General features: G+C 39.2%; 1 non-coding gene across 1 annotated transcript; it reads left to right on the top strand.

Moving 5' to 3' along the window:
• The first annotated feature begins 9,740 nt into the window (after positions 1-9,740).
• LOC145077535 (small nucleolar RNA R71) lies at positions 9,741-9,847 on the top strand. Its single transcript, XR_013693277.1, has one exon. It is a non-coding gene; the product is annotated as a small nucleolar RNA R71 (small nucleolar RNA).
• The last annotated feature ends 5,904 nt before the right edge of the window (positions 9,848-15,751 follow it).

The raw sequence follows: 15,751 nt of genomic DNA, 5'->3' as shown, positions 1-15,751 counted from the left end.
AGCTATCGAAGCTATCTCTACCACATGTCCCTACATAAGGATGACGTGGGCTCCCCCATGGTCTTACACCTAAGTGCCATGGGCTTCCCCCATGGTCTTTTCCCTGCCGGACAGCCATGGGCTCCCCCACATGGTCTTATATCCAAGTGTCATGGGCTCCCCCATGGTCTTTCATGCAGTTATCACAAAATCACTAACATACAACTTAGCATAAGTCTAACGATCATGCCACATATCTATACTACAGCTAGTGTACCACATATCATAAGATGGGCCGACCTTGGTGCCGTAGACTCATTGGTATGGTGAGAAGACTCACCTCTGACGAATCCTGAACTGAAACTATAATCAGATACGTCCCACGTGTTGTTCCAACTCAACTGCCAAAAACCATCATAAGATAGGCTTGTCATAAACCCAACCTATTCTCAAATTCAACCCAGGTTAACCTTGGTCAAAGTCAAGGCCAATGGGAAAAGTCAACAGCCCATGTTGACTTCAACTTGTCGAGCGCATCTAGTGACTCATCGAGTTCCCTCAGGATCCAAAAGACCTGATCATACCCTAGTCAACTCGCTGATGTGTGTGAAACGAGCTAGTTTTAATCCTACTTTTAGTTAATGAATTAAGCACACAAAGGCAGTGAACCTGTCTTTTGGTGGTATAGTTGGATAAGTAGGGTGTCGAACTCAGGGAACGAAGATTAATCTAATAACTAGTTTTAACTAAGCAAGTAATAGAAGTAAAAAGGTTTTTCTCTAGTTTTACAAGACTAGAAACTTAAACACAACACTTAATCACTCAACTAACTAAACAATTTAAGCAAATGACAAACTCACCAAATTTAATAAAGGGTTTCTGTTTAGGTTCAACCAATTCACTCCTATGGTTATTTAAATGATAGATTAATTATTATTGGTTACCAACTATAATGGTTAGGTTCATGTTCATTACTCCTAACCCTTAGACAATTAATCAATTCAAGCAGTGGCCAATTGTTTAAACTAATTAATTCCCTAGTTTAATTATTTGGATTAAATAAGATTTGTAATTGGTTAATCAAGTTGGTGTTTCAATTAACCTCCTGTTTGGTGGTTTCTCAAACAAGCTCACACATTAATTTACCCATTCTCTAATTAATCCTAGTTTCATATTCATTATTCCTAAGCATATGATGAAGTGTTCACATAACATATGAGGTTAACAAGTAAGAGATGTTCATGCAGCTTAATTGCCTTCCAATAAACAGAAAATAGTTGTCATTAATGCATAAGGTTCTTTAACAAACTTAATTTAATAAAATCACCAAATAACAATCAATCAAAAAGTATAATTAAACCATAGGAGTAACTTGGTCTTCCCCAACAGAAACAAAACGAATTTAGTTCATAGTCATAGCAAAAACAAATTCAACTAAGCTAAACATGCTTGATTCCTAAGGTAAAGTGGAATGATTAACCTAAATTGCCTTGATTCTTCAAAGGATTGAAGGTTAGGGTTTCTCGGCTCCTCCAAGGGTTCTTCAATCGCAGATGAAGCTCCAAAAATGTCAGAAGTCCCCTCCCTTTGGATAATGATTTAGTATTTATAATTACACAAAACAGGGTGTACTCAACGAGTAACAGACCCAACTCGCCGAGTAGATGCTCGTTATCCGTCTTATACCAGGAGTCTTGACTTATCTTCTGGAATATTCTAGTGTACTCGTCGAGTAAGCTCACAGACTCACCGAGTAGCTATGCTTTTGTCCCTCAATCTTCATTCTTTGGTCTTTAATTGCTTCTCCTTGTTCCTTTTCACTTCCAAGTATACCTTTTGGACTGAAAACAAAATTTAAGCATTATTAAGTACCTTTTGTCCATATTATACACATAATTAGCTAAAAATGAATAAACATGTATGCTAAATATATGACTAATTATGAAAATATCAATATACCCCACACTTGACTTTTGCTTGCCCCCAAGCAAAACTGAATTTTAACACATTAGAACCACATATGACAACTCCAATCTAACCCAACCATAATGCCAAGACCACAACGCATGCATTTGTGTCTAAATTTTTCCTAAATACCCCCATACTCTAAATACTCACAATCCTCATAAACATTCGCCCACTCACCCCGAGCTATGCTCATTTTATGCATCCCTCCGAATCCATCCCCAGAAAACCTCTTAACCTCAAGGTATTTTTGTTTGAGCAACCCAAGCATACATAATCTAGATAATTACAATTTATGATACCACATTGGAGTTCTTTGGAACTCTTCACTTCTTGGCATTTGATCTTTGATCTCTTTGAATTCACCACTTTGTTGTTTGATTTTAGGTATCTTCAAGTTTTTGAATTTCTTTGGAATTTTTGATCTTCTAATTTCATATTTGACTTTGATGCTCCAAAAATTCTTTAAACTTTTCTTGTAATTTCTCTCTCTCTTTTTTTACATGTACCTCACTTTTTCACTCAAAACCCTACATGCTTAAGCAGGGGCGCTCAACTTCAACCTTTATTGGCTAAAGATAAAAAAATTTCCTGGATACATTTTTGGAACACGATGCTAAACATATTGCATCCCTCAGGCTGAGCGAGGTCGTGTTTTTGTCCCATGATTTCACTAGAATAAGGAAGGCACAAATGCACTAGAACGTATATAGGCTCAACTAAACATTTGGGTTTTCATGAAATCATCAACACAATTGTAACATAGAATCCTAATTTGCTTTTACCAAAATTTTCTAAATTAATTCCTAATTAATATTTTTGGTATGCAACAATTTTTTAAAATTAGCCTAAATTAAGACTCTAAATTTTCTAATATGTGACCAACCCCCTACCCCACACTTATTTTATGCAATGCCCTCATTGCATATCATGCAAAAATAAAAATGCAAACTATAGAGAGAATTGGAACAAACTCCCCTGGGGTAGCAGTCGATAGGTTGATAACTCTTCTTTTCAGCTCCATTTTCAACTAACTTTAGACATGGGAACAGCTCATCCATGTCTTGGGTGTCATTCGTCTCGTGTGGTTTGACAGCTCGAAAATATCAAGGAAAAAGCTTCTTAGAAATCTCCAGTAACAATTCTTCACGAAAAATGGACAAGTACTCTAGTGAAAATGCTCAACACAGCTCTGGAACTCGAAAAATGTCAATCTACTCGGCGAGTAGTACCGTGTACTCGGCAAGTATCTCTTATTTGCAACTATTACGTGTAATGACCCGTGTACTCGCCGAGTAGATGTTGTGCACTCGACGAGTAGGCGCTGTATTGCCAAAACTGATCCAGCTTGTGTTCTTCTTGATTCAGGTTTTGAATTTGAATAATTCATTGACCCTTTCTCTAAACCTTTCAGCAGCAACACCCTTCATTACTCTCACTCTAACGGACTCAATCCTAAGGACAACATTTCGCACTCTTGCTTGAACGTTCCTCACTTTCCTACTTCAACCTTGACCCTTAACACTTTAATATGCTTCCTAACCTTTCAAACCTGAAAAATGCAGACAAAAGTGAAAGCAACCAAAAGTCCTAACAAGAAATAAAATCATCCAAGTTTAAAAAGTTGTTTAAATCAAACATCACGAAAATAAATTAAAAATACAAAATAAACATTCTTCATTCTTCATCATCCATGTCGACTCCTCCAGCGCCACTTCCTCCTTCTTCATTTCTTCTCCTCATTCTTTCTTCCCAACTCATAATGTATAGATAGCCGGGTCCGGGTCTTGGTGCAATGTTCATTTGTTGGAAGAGGTATTCAAAAGATTGATTGTTATAGTTTACTCCTCTTCCAATGTCATCTAAGTTGCGTTGGTATTCAAGTTGATTCCAACCATCATTCTCTTCTTCCACCGGAATAACCGGTGGGTCTTCCCGTACACGCTCACTTCTTTGTCTCACTCGCCTTCCCGGCTCCTCGGGGATAGCCGGCTCATCCGCTTGAGGAATAGAAAATGAATCACCAAAATTTTCCACGATCCTTGCCCTCCTATATAATGCGGTGTTGAACGGAGGGGGATAAATGACCGTTAACGCCCTTGCCTCTTGCAAATCTAGCACCCCAAACGACCTAGCTAGCCTTGTTACAAACATCCCTCCATTTATCTTGGAGTTCATCTTCTCCTTCACATCCCCTTCTGCAAGATACTTGGCTATGCAATAGGGGAGATTGCAGAAAACATCGGGAGTAATAATACTCCAAAGATAAAAGATGTCAAGGGTCGGGACCTTGTCCCAGTCCTTCCTCATATTGATCATGCTTGCAACGAACCGATGAATGAGACAGTGGATTGGTGAACGTATATGACCCTCCTATGCGGTAGAGGGGATGTACACCCGGTTAGCTATAGTGCTCCACCAAGTAGAAGCAACCACCTCCTCGGGAAGATCCATGTGGCAATTCTCTAAAAAGGCTTCAAAATCTTCATTCAACAGGGTGCTTTGCTCATAGATTCCAAGCCTCCATGAAAATTCTGCCATGCTACATTGTCGCAGCTCCCCACCCAAAGAAAAAGAAATTATATTGGGGTTGTAGTACTCACTACCACCTCGGAATGAAATGGTAGCAAAAAACTCCCAACATAACTCAGCATAGACCGGTTCTTGTATTTTTAATAGCTGTAACTAACCATCACATATGATGGTTGAATCCCCCACAGTGCAATCTTTCACCAAATATGGTGCCAGCTCTTCTTCCAAACCAACTTTCCCCAACCAATCCCAATCCACAACATTGGGTAAATGTATCTCCTTTTATTTCAACGCCTCCAACTTGTTTTTTGCACGGGCTTGAGACGATTTGGATGTGATTTGACGGAACGAGAGCCACGAAATGTCCCCTTGGCTTCCCCCTCTAGAAGATTGACCCCTTCTGGACATGGTATCTACATAACAACATTAAGAAAGCACAAACAAACAACACCCAGTAATTAAAATCGAAATAAACAGAGATGTGTAGCCTCCTACTCGGCGAGTTCATGTCCTACTCGGTGAGTAGGATGAACAGCGGGACCAAAAATCCGTCGAAGATATATAGGCTGTCCAAAACACCCAATTTCTCACAGGGGTTTGCTGTACTATGTCTAATAACCACTAATCCAAAAGAAATTTCTCCTAACATCTCCTAATTCATGGTAAAATTAAATCCCTAGAATTTGTGGAAACCCCAAAATCCGATTTTAGACAAAATAGGGACAAATCAGTAATAAAGCTTGAACCTTTGATGAGTTTTAAGTGTAAAGATCATACCTTTTCCCTTGAAAGTTGAGTATTAAGCCAAAAATCGAAAAAATCACAGAAATCGCTTGAAGGAGGCTGTGCTCTTGAGCTCCTCCATGTTGAAGTTGCACATCTTTAAAGCCCAAAAAGCTTTATGCTCTATCTCCACCGGCAAATGACATTGTTTTCCATAAACTAACCTATATGGTGTAGTACCAATAGGGGTTTTGAAAGCTGTACGAAAGGCCCAAAGTGCATCGTCTAGCTTGTCCGACCATTCTTTTCGATTGCTCCCCACCGATTTCTCCAAAATTCTCTTTAAAGCTCGATTTGTCACTTCGGTTTGTCCACTAGTTTGTGGATGGTAGGATGTAGAAAATTTATGGGTTACCCCATATTTCTTTAACACCTTCTCTAGTTGATCATTGGCAAAATTAGTGCCTCGGTCACTTATGAGAGCTTTCGGGACCCCAAATCTTGAGAATAACTTCTTTAAAAACCGCACCACCACCCGACCGTCATTAGTTGGCAAAGCTTGTGCCTCCGCCCACTTGGATACGTAATCCACCGCCACCAATATGTATTTGTTTCCTTTAGACATGGGAAATGGTCCCATAAAATCGATCCCCCACACATCAAAAACTTCGCACACTTGGATACTATGTTGTGGCATTTCATTTCGAGATGAAATGTTTCCCATTCTTTGACAGGCATCACACTCTTTGACAAATTGGCCTGCATCTTTAAAAATCGTGGGCCAGTAAAACCCAATGTCAAAGATCTTCTTTGCAGTGTAATGTGCTCCATGATGTCCACCCATGGGCCCGCTATGACAATGCTCCAATATTTTCCGGCTTTCATTCCCGAACACACATCTTCGTATGATTCCATCCGCGCAGCTTCGAAAAAGATATGGTTCATCCCAAAAGTAATACTTTATCTCGGAAAAGAATTTCTTCTTTTGTTGACTTGTGAGATCTTTTGGGATGTATTTGCTAGCTAAGTAATTAGCTATATTTGCAAACCATGGTTCTTCTCCCACGGTCACCATAATGTACTCGTCCGGAAAATCATCTCCAACTCTATCTTCTTGCAACCGCGGGTTTTCAAGCCTTGACAAGTGGTCAGCTGCTACATTCTCCATTCCCTTTTTGTCTCGTATCTCTATGTCAAACTCTTGAAGAAGTAGAACCCATCGTATCAATCTTGTCTTGGCATCCTGTTTGGCAAATAAATACTTGATAGCAGAATGGTCAGTAAAAACTGTTGTTTTAGATAAAACTAAATAAGGGCGGAATTTGTCAAAAGCATACACCATAGCTAATAATTCTTTTTCCGTGGTGGTGTAATTTTCTTGGGCTGGATTTAAAGTCTTGCTAGCATAATATATGGGTCGAAAGTGTTTATCAACCATTTGACCAAGGACAGCTCCTAATGCAAAGTCACTAGCATCACACATAATTTCAAACGGTAAATTCCAATTTGGCGCAATAATGATCGGGACATTAGTTAATTTTTCCTTTAGAAATTCAAATGCCTCTAAACACTCTTTAGTAAAATTAAATGGTGCATCTTTTAAGAGTAATTGTGTTAGAGGTCTAGTTATTTTAGAAAAATCTTTTATAAAACACCGGTAAAAACCTGCGTGACCTAGAAAAATTCTAATGCCCTTTACATTAGTTGGTGGGGGTAATTTGGCAATGGTGTCAATCTTTGCCCTATCCACCTCAATTCCCAATTTAGAAACCTTGTGGCCCAAAACTATACCCTCCTTGACCATAAAGTGGCATTTTTCCCAATTAAGGACTAAGTCGGTCTTTTCGCATCTAGCAAGCATTAGGTCAAGATTTGTGAGACAATTATGGAAGGAAGATCCAAAAATAGAAAAATCATCCATAAAAACTTCCATGAATTTTTCCACCATGTCGTGGAATATGGCTGTCATACACCTTTGAAAAGTCGCGGGTGCATTGCATAGCCCAAAGGGCATGTGTCTATAGGCAAAAGTCCCACTTGGGCAGGTAAATGTGGTCTTTTCTTGGTCCATTGGGTCTATGGGTATTTGGAAATAACCCGAGAATCCGTCTAGAAAGCAATAATAACTATGGCCCGATAATCTTTCTAACATTTGATCAATAAAAGGTAAGGGAAAATGGTCTTTACGAGTGGCATCGTTTAGCTTTCGATAATCGATGCACACTCTCCAACCGGTTACCGTTCGTGCTGGAATAAGCTCATTTTTCTCGTTGGTTATGACCGTCATCCCTCCTTTCTCGGGCACCACTTGGACCGGACTCACCCATGGACTATCGGAAATGGAATATATGATTCCCGCATCTAAAAGCTTGACCACTTCTTTCTTGACCACCTCTTGCATATTTGGGTTTAGTCTTCTTTGGTGCTGCACAACCGGCTTTACTCCTTCTTCCAGATTAATATTGTGAGAGCAATAAGAGCGGCTTATTCCCTTGATGTTGGTGATGCTCCATGCTATGGCCCGCTTTCGCTTCTTCAAAACTTGCACTAGTTCTTCCTTTTCAGATTTGGAAAGGTCAGAGGCTATAATGACTGGCTTTTGATGGCCATCTTCAAGAAAGGCATACTCCAAATGTTCTGGTAACTTTTTGAGCCCAGTTTTTGGGTTCTGTTTGTCGTACTCGCCGAGTGCAGTTAAGGGACTCGACGAGTTGGTAGCTGAATTTACGAATTCTGTCTTTTCTAAGGATGAACTCGGCGAGTAGCTCGGCCCTACTCGGCGAGTAGAGCTGTCAGATTGCTTCACCAATTCTTCAAACTAAGCTTCTTCCAGCAGCCTTTCGATCTCCATTAAGTCTTTTTCTGCATTAAATTCTTCATCAAAAATTGTGAACTTGCTGGGATCTTCACTTATGCATTTCTCCAATAATTCATCAAGCATGTCAATTGAGAATGTTGTGTCCTCACTGTTCCTTGCATACTTCATAGCTTGATCTACCCCAAATATGACTGAATCTTCTCCTACCCGCAAGGTGAGCTTCGAGTCCCTCATGTCTACTATAACACTTGTCGTGTTGAGGAAGGGTCTTCCAAGGATGATTGGGACTTGTGGATCTGCCTCCATGTCTAGAATGATGAAATCAGCGGGAAATACAAACTTGTCCACTTTGACCAATAAGTCTTCACATATGCCTCTTGGGAAAGTGACTGTCACCATGCGAATTGGTCTTGGTTCCGAGAGATCAAGCTTCTTGAAGAATGAATATGGCATGAGGTTTACGCTTGCTCCCGAATCGGCCAAAGCATGAATGGTAGCCATGTTGCCAAATTGGCAAGGTAAAGTTAAGCTCCCCGGGTCACCCTTCTTCTTTGGTAGCTTATTTAGCATAGCAGTTGAGCAGTTTTCATTGAGGACTACCTTCTTCACTTCTTCCATCTTCCTTCTGTTAGTGAGAGGTTCCTTAAGGAACTTTGCATATTTGGGCATTTGTACGACAACTTCGATGAAGGGTATGTTGATTTGAAGAGCCTTGATATGATCTAGAAACTTCTGGTACTCCTCTTCCTGCTTCTCTTTCTTAGCTCGGGTTGGGTATGGCAATGGAGGTTGGTAAAGCTTTTCAGGGGTCTGATCCTTTGGATTTGGCAGTGGACTCGCCGAGTCCATATGTTGTACTCGGCGAATAGAGCTGTCAGATTGGAGATTTTGATTTTCTGCTTCCTCCTTCTGTGATTCCTTGGATGCTTCAGTCTGAATAGGGGCCAGGGGAGTGATTATTTTCCCACTTCTTGTTGTAACTATATTTATGTGCGCGCCTCGTGGGTTATTTTCGGTTTTACTAGGAAGTTCGCCCGGTGATCTTTAGTTGATTTGTTGAGCAAGTTGCCCTAGCTGCATTTCTATGTTGTGGATAGATGCTTGCTGGTTTCTAAGCATGGTCCTTGTTTCTTGAATTGGAGCATCATGATCACTATGTCTCTTTTCTGAAGCAGCTACAAATTTGGTGAGCATTTCTTCCAAACTTGGTTTTCTTTCTTGTGCCGGCTCCTCCTTTTGGTAAAACCCTCTTCCTTTCTGCCTGAACTTCTCCTCCTTAGCCTTCTTGTACTCTTCATAAGGGAGCCACTCTTTCTTTGGTCTTCGCCAATCTTCATCATATCGGTCTCCACTTGAGTAACAAACTTGCACCTTCTTGTTGCCATTTTCATCTAAGTCGCAATCTCTAGTAAGATGAGGCCCATTGCAGTTTTCACAACCCACCCGAATAGCATGGATCGTTTGATCCATTTTATCCATCCTCCTATCCATGGTTTTTAGCATAGCCATGACCGCGGACAAGTCTTCGGTAGCTGCATATGCGGCTCCCCTAGTAACATCATTTCTAGGGTTGTGGTATTCTCTAGAGTGTTTAGAGAATTCTTCAATCAATTCCTTGATCACCGGGGGTGGCTTCTTTGTGAGCGGGCCTTGCGAGTCTAGTAACTGCCTGGTAGTGACATTGACTCCATCATAGAAGATGGAGACTTCTTGCTGGCTATTGAGGTCATGGTGTGGGCAATTTCTTAGCAAAATTTTGTACCTCTCCCAAGCTTCATATAACGACTCTCTAGCTTGTTGTTCAAAGTTAGCAATGACCTTCTTTAACTTGGCTATCTTGGAAGGTGGGCAAAAGTGATCAATGAATTCTTCTTTCATCTTGGCCCATGTGGTGACTGATCCGGGGGAAGTGACTTGAGCCAGTCTTTTGCAGCACCTTTGAATGTTACTGGAAGCATGTGAAGTAGCTGAGTCTCGCGAGGCACATTTGGAACATTAAATTAATCAGCTACATCATTGACTTCATCCAAATGCTTGTAGGCATCTTTGTGGTCTTTTCCATAGAAAGGTATATCTTTAAGTAAAGCTAGGATATGACCCTTGAGCTCAAAAGTAGCAGTCGCGGGAATTGCGGGTTGCACAAGTTCCAGGCCAGTGTCGTCGCGCATCCTCTTCTTCCATTCCCCCATGGGGATTTCATCAATGTTAGCCATGGTAAGAGCTAACTTGTCGCCGGAATCGGAGTCGTGGCCGTATGTAAGTTCTTCTTCCTCCTCGGTGTCATACTCGGTGTCTTCCTTGATCGGTTCTTCACTTGCTAAAGATGCGCTGGATGCACCTGCTTTGCTGCTCTTTTTCTTCCCAAAAACAGTCTTCAAGTTAGACAAATGTGACTTCTTGGGTGTACTCGAGCTCTCCACGTCCTTTCCTTTGTACCTTTTCAATGCGGATTCAGGATCTTCAAACGGGGGTACCAACGGAGTGTTTGATCCTCTAGTCATGAAATTCCTGAAATAAAACAAGATAAAAACATAAAAAGAACAAAAAAAATGCAACTAAAGAAACCAAAAAGTAATCTGCAAAATATTGTGGTACTCGCCGAGTAGGTGCGAATGCACTCGACAAGTAGCAGTGAAATTTTGAAAAACTACTAAACTTAATAATAAAACTAAAACAGATGCTAAAACCTAATTACTAACTACTAAGCTGCAATAAATTAACTTTGTGCCAGTAAACTCACACAAAGGATCGAAAAAATTAGGAATTAGATTAACTATTTAGTATCGTTCCCCGACAACGGCGCCAAAAACTTGATGTGTGTGAAACGAGCTAGTTTTAATCCTACTTTTAGTTAATGAATTAAGCACACAAAGGCAGTGAACCTGTCTTTTGGTGGTATAGTTGGATAAGTAGGGTGTCGAACTCAGGGAATGGAGATTAATCTAATAACTAGTTTTAACTAAGCAAGTAATAGAAGTAAAAGGGTTTTTCTCTAGTTTTACAAGACTAGAAACTTAAACACAACACTTAATCACTCAACTAACTAAACAATTTAAGCAAATGACAAACTCACCAAATTTAATCAAGGGTTTCTGTTTAGGTTCAACCAATTCACTCCTATGGTTATTTAAATGATAGATTACGTATTATTGGTTACCAACTATAATGGTTAGGTTCATGTTCATTACTCCTAACCCTTAGACAATTAATCAATTCAAGCAGTGGCCAATTGTTTAAACTAATTAATTCCCTAGTTTAATTATTTGGATTAAATAAGATTTGTAATTGGTTAATCAAGTTGGTGTTTCAATTAACCTCCTGTTTGTTGGTTTCTTAAACAAGCTCACATATTAATTTACCCATTCTCTAATTAATCCTAGTTTCATATTCATTATTCCTAAGCATATGATGAAGTGTTCACATAACATATGAGGTTAACAACTAAGAGATGTTCATGCAGCTTAATTGCGTTCCAATTAACAGAAAATAGTTGTCATTAATGCATAAGGTTCTTTAACAAACTTAATTTAATAAAATCACCAAATAACAATCAATCAAAAAGTATAATTAAACCATAGGAGTAACTTGGTCTTCCCCAACAGAAACAAAACGAATTTAGTTCATAGTCATAGCAAAAAACAAATTCAACTAAGCTAAACATGCTTGATTCCTAAGGTAAAGTGGAATGATTAACCTAAATTTCCTTGATTCTTCAAAGGATTGAAGGTTAGGGTTTCTCAGCTCCTCCAAGTGTTCTTCAATCGCAGATGAAGCTCCAAAAACTTCAGAAGTCGCCTCCCTTTGGATAATGATTTAGTATTTATAATTATCACAAAACAGGGTGTACTCGGCGAGTAACAGACCCAACTCGCCGAGTAGATGCTCATTATCCGTCTTATACCAGGAGTCTTGACTTACCTTCTGGAATATTCTAGTGTACTCGCCGAGTAAGCTCGCAGACTCACCGAGTAGCTATGCTTTTGTCCCTCAATCTTCATTATTTGGTCTTTAATTGCTTCTCCTTGTTCCTTTTCACTTCCAAGTATATCTTTTGGACTGAAAACAAAATTTAAGCATTATTAAGTACCTTTTGTCCATATTATACACATAATTAGCTAAAAATGAATAAAAATGTATGCTAAATATATGACTAATTATGCAAATATCACTCGCCGAGTTCGCTTGATATACAGAAAACGGGGAAAACCATCCCGACCCGTCGAGTTTCAAGGGCAACTCGTCGAGTCCCCCTTCCTGTTTGCATGTTGAGATAATACATCGAAAGCAGGGATTCAAGGGATTAGATATGAAGCCCTAAGGTGCCTAGAAGGATAAAGTTCCTCTAGAGTCCTTAATAAAGGTTGGAAAGCTCCAAAGTCTTGCCATTTGGTCCAAAACTCAAGGGATCTGAAATCCTTCCTTTCCCTAAAGGATCCTAGTCCTCTAAACGCTCTAAAGATGAAGGCTTTATGGACATGTGTGGCATCCCCATTTTCACGGCCAGAAAAGACCGATGTTGTTTATGCTTTATAAAAATCAGAGTACTTCATTTTATAAAAATGTTGCGGAATTTGTTCCCAGAAAAACATGGTAAATACGTTATTAAAACATTTTCGAAGAAACGTATTTATTTCATTTTAAAACGTTTGGGATGTCATCGTTAATACAGAAACATAAGCATAAACAGAACTTACAATTATTTACACTAGTGATCTACATCTCTTTAAATCTCTCAGTGTAATGTCACTTCATATCAACACCTGTGATATAAATAAACTGAGTGGGTCAGGTTGGGAAACCTGGTGAGTACATAGGGTTTTCAACCCACAATAATATAATTATTATGTTTAAACAATCAAATAATCAACCCAATTACCCATCCCCATTATCTTCTTTATTCTTAAGGATCTACCCTAAGAATCAGCTATTTCTCATTCATTCATTCCTAAGGATCATCCTAAGGAAACAACATGAAGTCCATTGTTGCCAATGACACTTTGGTCAAGCGCAGCTGCTAATCTTGTCACTTAGGCACAGCTGCCAGAATTGGGACATTTCCTATGAGGCGCTTCTGCCGGTATTGACCTTTTAACGCCACTGTCATGGTCATAAGGCTCCCTATTAGGCACAACTGTTGATACTGTCCTTAGAGCGCAGCTGCTAGGACGTTTACCGTAGATCTAAAACATCTACGGGTTGTGGCGCAGCTGCCAGTGCTCATCTATAGGGTACTTGGTCCACTGCTGCCAATGTATTACCTATAGGGCACTAGGTCCGTACTACTAAAGTTCCTCTATTTCAGCTTTTATCCCTCATCATTCATCTACCCATGTTTTACGCAACATATTTTGTAGATATAAAATACTTTATACAGTTTACATCATTTAAAACATGTATAAAAATCTTTCACCAGCATAGACAGCAAGTATTAAGACAATATGCACACATAACACGTAATTTATATTAAAATACTTCATATCTATGTGTAAGATGAAAGGGACCATGCACTCACTTGAGAAGGTGGTGACTCGGTACTCGGACAGCGCTTCGTTTACTTTAAAATAATTTCCTTCGACGAAACCTAGTATTATTACCACTAGATTTTAGTCTAAGATTTACCGTGACTAATTATTAGTCTTATTATTATTATTATATAAGCGTTTAAACAATACTTTCCAACCACTATGTACAGACAGGGGCCAGACATAAAACACCGGAGGGCAGGACCATTTTGGCATATAGCACTTCTGAAATCCAACAACCCTATGCGGCCCTTTAAACCAGATTCCCCGTACCGCGAGTAGTTAAAAAGATATTATAACGACACTTATATAATTCATAATAATAGCTCAAATATTTATTATAAATTTATAATAACAATACTAATTTTAAATATAAACTATATTTAAAATAGGATAAGCATAACTTACTTACAAGGGGATTTTAGCTAGGAGTCGGGCTCTGTAGGGGCAGAACTTCGTCGCTAAATCTTTCTAAGAAAGATTCGTGCAGCGCTTCAGCGCTCACCTTACTATACTAAAACTACAGAAAGAGAAGTCGAATCACGAGGGACCGAAATGCTCGGGGGATAATGAGAGAAAGACTCTTGAATCAAGAGAATGGTGCAAGAAATATGAGAGCCCAAGCCTCTTATTTATAGTAATTGAATTTACAAAAACTACCCTCCATAATTACTTAATGACCTTATAGTTATATAAACAACGAAACACCCCTTTATAATACTATTTTAAATAGATTTAATGATATTTGCACTAAACTAATGTCGAAAGAACTCAACATTAGTCTTATAATGACCGCATCGTCGATACCTTTCTAATGATATATACATATGTATATATATGTGTACGTATATATGATTTATACTTTATTTTAATACGTAAATATGCTATTATAATTTGTAACTCGTTCATACGAACTCCGTTTTTGACGTTATTTATATCCACGCGTAGGTGGAGACGTACTCTACAACTTTCGTTTAGACTCCGTCGGCTAATTTTGACTTTATTTTTAAAGTTATATTTTTAACAGGTCGGGACATGATTGGTCCGTTAAAATCTCATAACTTCTTCATCCGATGTCCATTTTCGTCTGTCTTTTTATTGTTACACTACTAATAATGAGATCTTCAATTCTCGTTTAGGTTGTGTCGGCTAAAAATCGCTCGATCTAATATTCGAATTTCGGACTGTACACTGCTAATCCGAAACTTCGAAAAATCGTAACTTCTTCATACGAAGTCAGATTTGGGCGTTCTTTTTATCGAAGTTCTTAGTTTAACATATTCTACGACTTTCGTTTAGAGCGCTAAATCTAAATCTCGCTCTATCATAAATTTACTATTTACGCTTCTCGGCGCCGTGCCGGTTCCGACGCGAAACTTCGACGGGTCATAACTTCTTCGTTATAACTCGGATTTCGGCGTTCTTTATATGTACGGAAACCCTGTGACATATTCTACAACTTGGTTAAGATTATTTATTCTAAATAATCTTTTGTCGAAAAGTCGTTTTCGACCCCTATTGCCTCTAATTTGACTAGCCAGATTTGCGGGCGTTACAACATGCATTTCCAATGCATGTCCCTCAGTCAAAATGGTCAAAAAGAGGGGAAATATGCCCTAAAACCCTTGCATGGAGTCCTTTCTTGACCAAAGGCCAGATCTAGCTCACCTAGGGACCATTTTGCTTTGGAGATTCATAAAGTTGCAAACTTTATGAATTCCATGCATGCATACTACAAGAAGGGTAGGAAATAGAGAGTAAACTCAAGATCTAGCCTTGTTCTTCGATAAAATTGAGTCTTAAGGACTTACAACAGATCACAAGGTGATTAAGCTTAAGGATGGGTGCTTGGTTTGTTGGATCTTCTCACTATCTCCATCTTCTTAAGCTTCAAAGGTCACTCTAGCTCACAAAAATGGAAGAGAATTGGGATTAGGGTTAGCATTGGCGTTCTTAGGGTTTGGAGGCTGATGAGAGGTCAACCTCAAGGCTCATAAGGAGATTATATAGGGTGCAAGACCTAAAATTATGGTTTTGTCTTAACAACACCTACTCGCCGAGTCGGCCTTCCAACTCGTCGAGTATGGTGTAGATTCCGCATCCCAGAAATGGATTCTACTCGACGAGTTGGACTCCTAACCCGTCGAGTCCACACCAAAACCCTAGAATTTTTATAAATTAAGCAATACCTAGAACATGTATTACACAGTCA

The sequence above is a fragment of the Lactuca serriola genome, chromosome 9 (assembly GCF_051521515.1).
Source record: "Lactuca serriola cultivar US96UC23 chromosome 9, Lser_US96UC23_V15, whole genome shotgun sequence".
NCBI lineage: Eukaryota > Viridiplantae > Streptophyta > Magnoliopsida > Asterales > Asteraceae > Lactuca > Lactuca serriola.
This window is presented reverse-complemented; position numbering and strand designations above follow the sequence as displayed.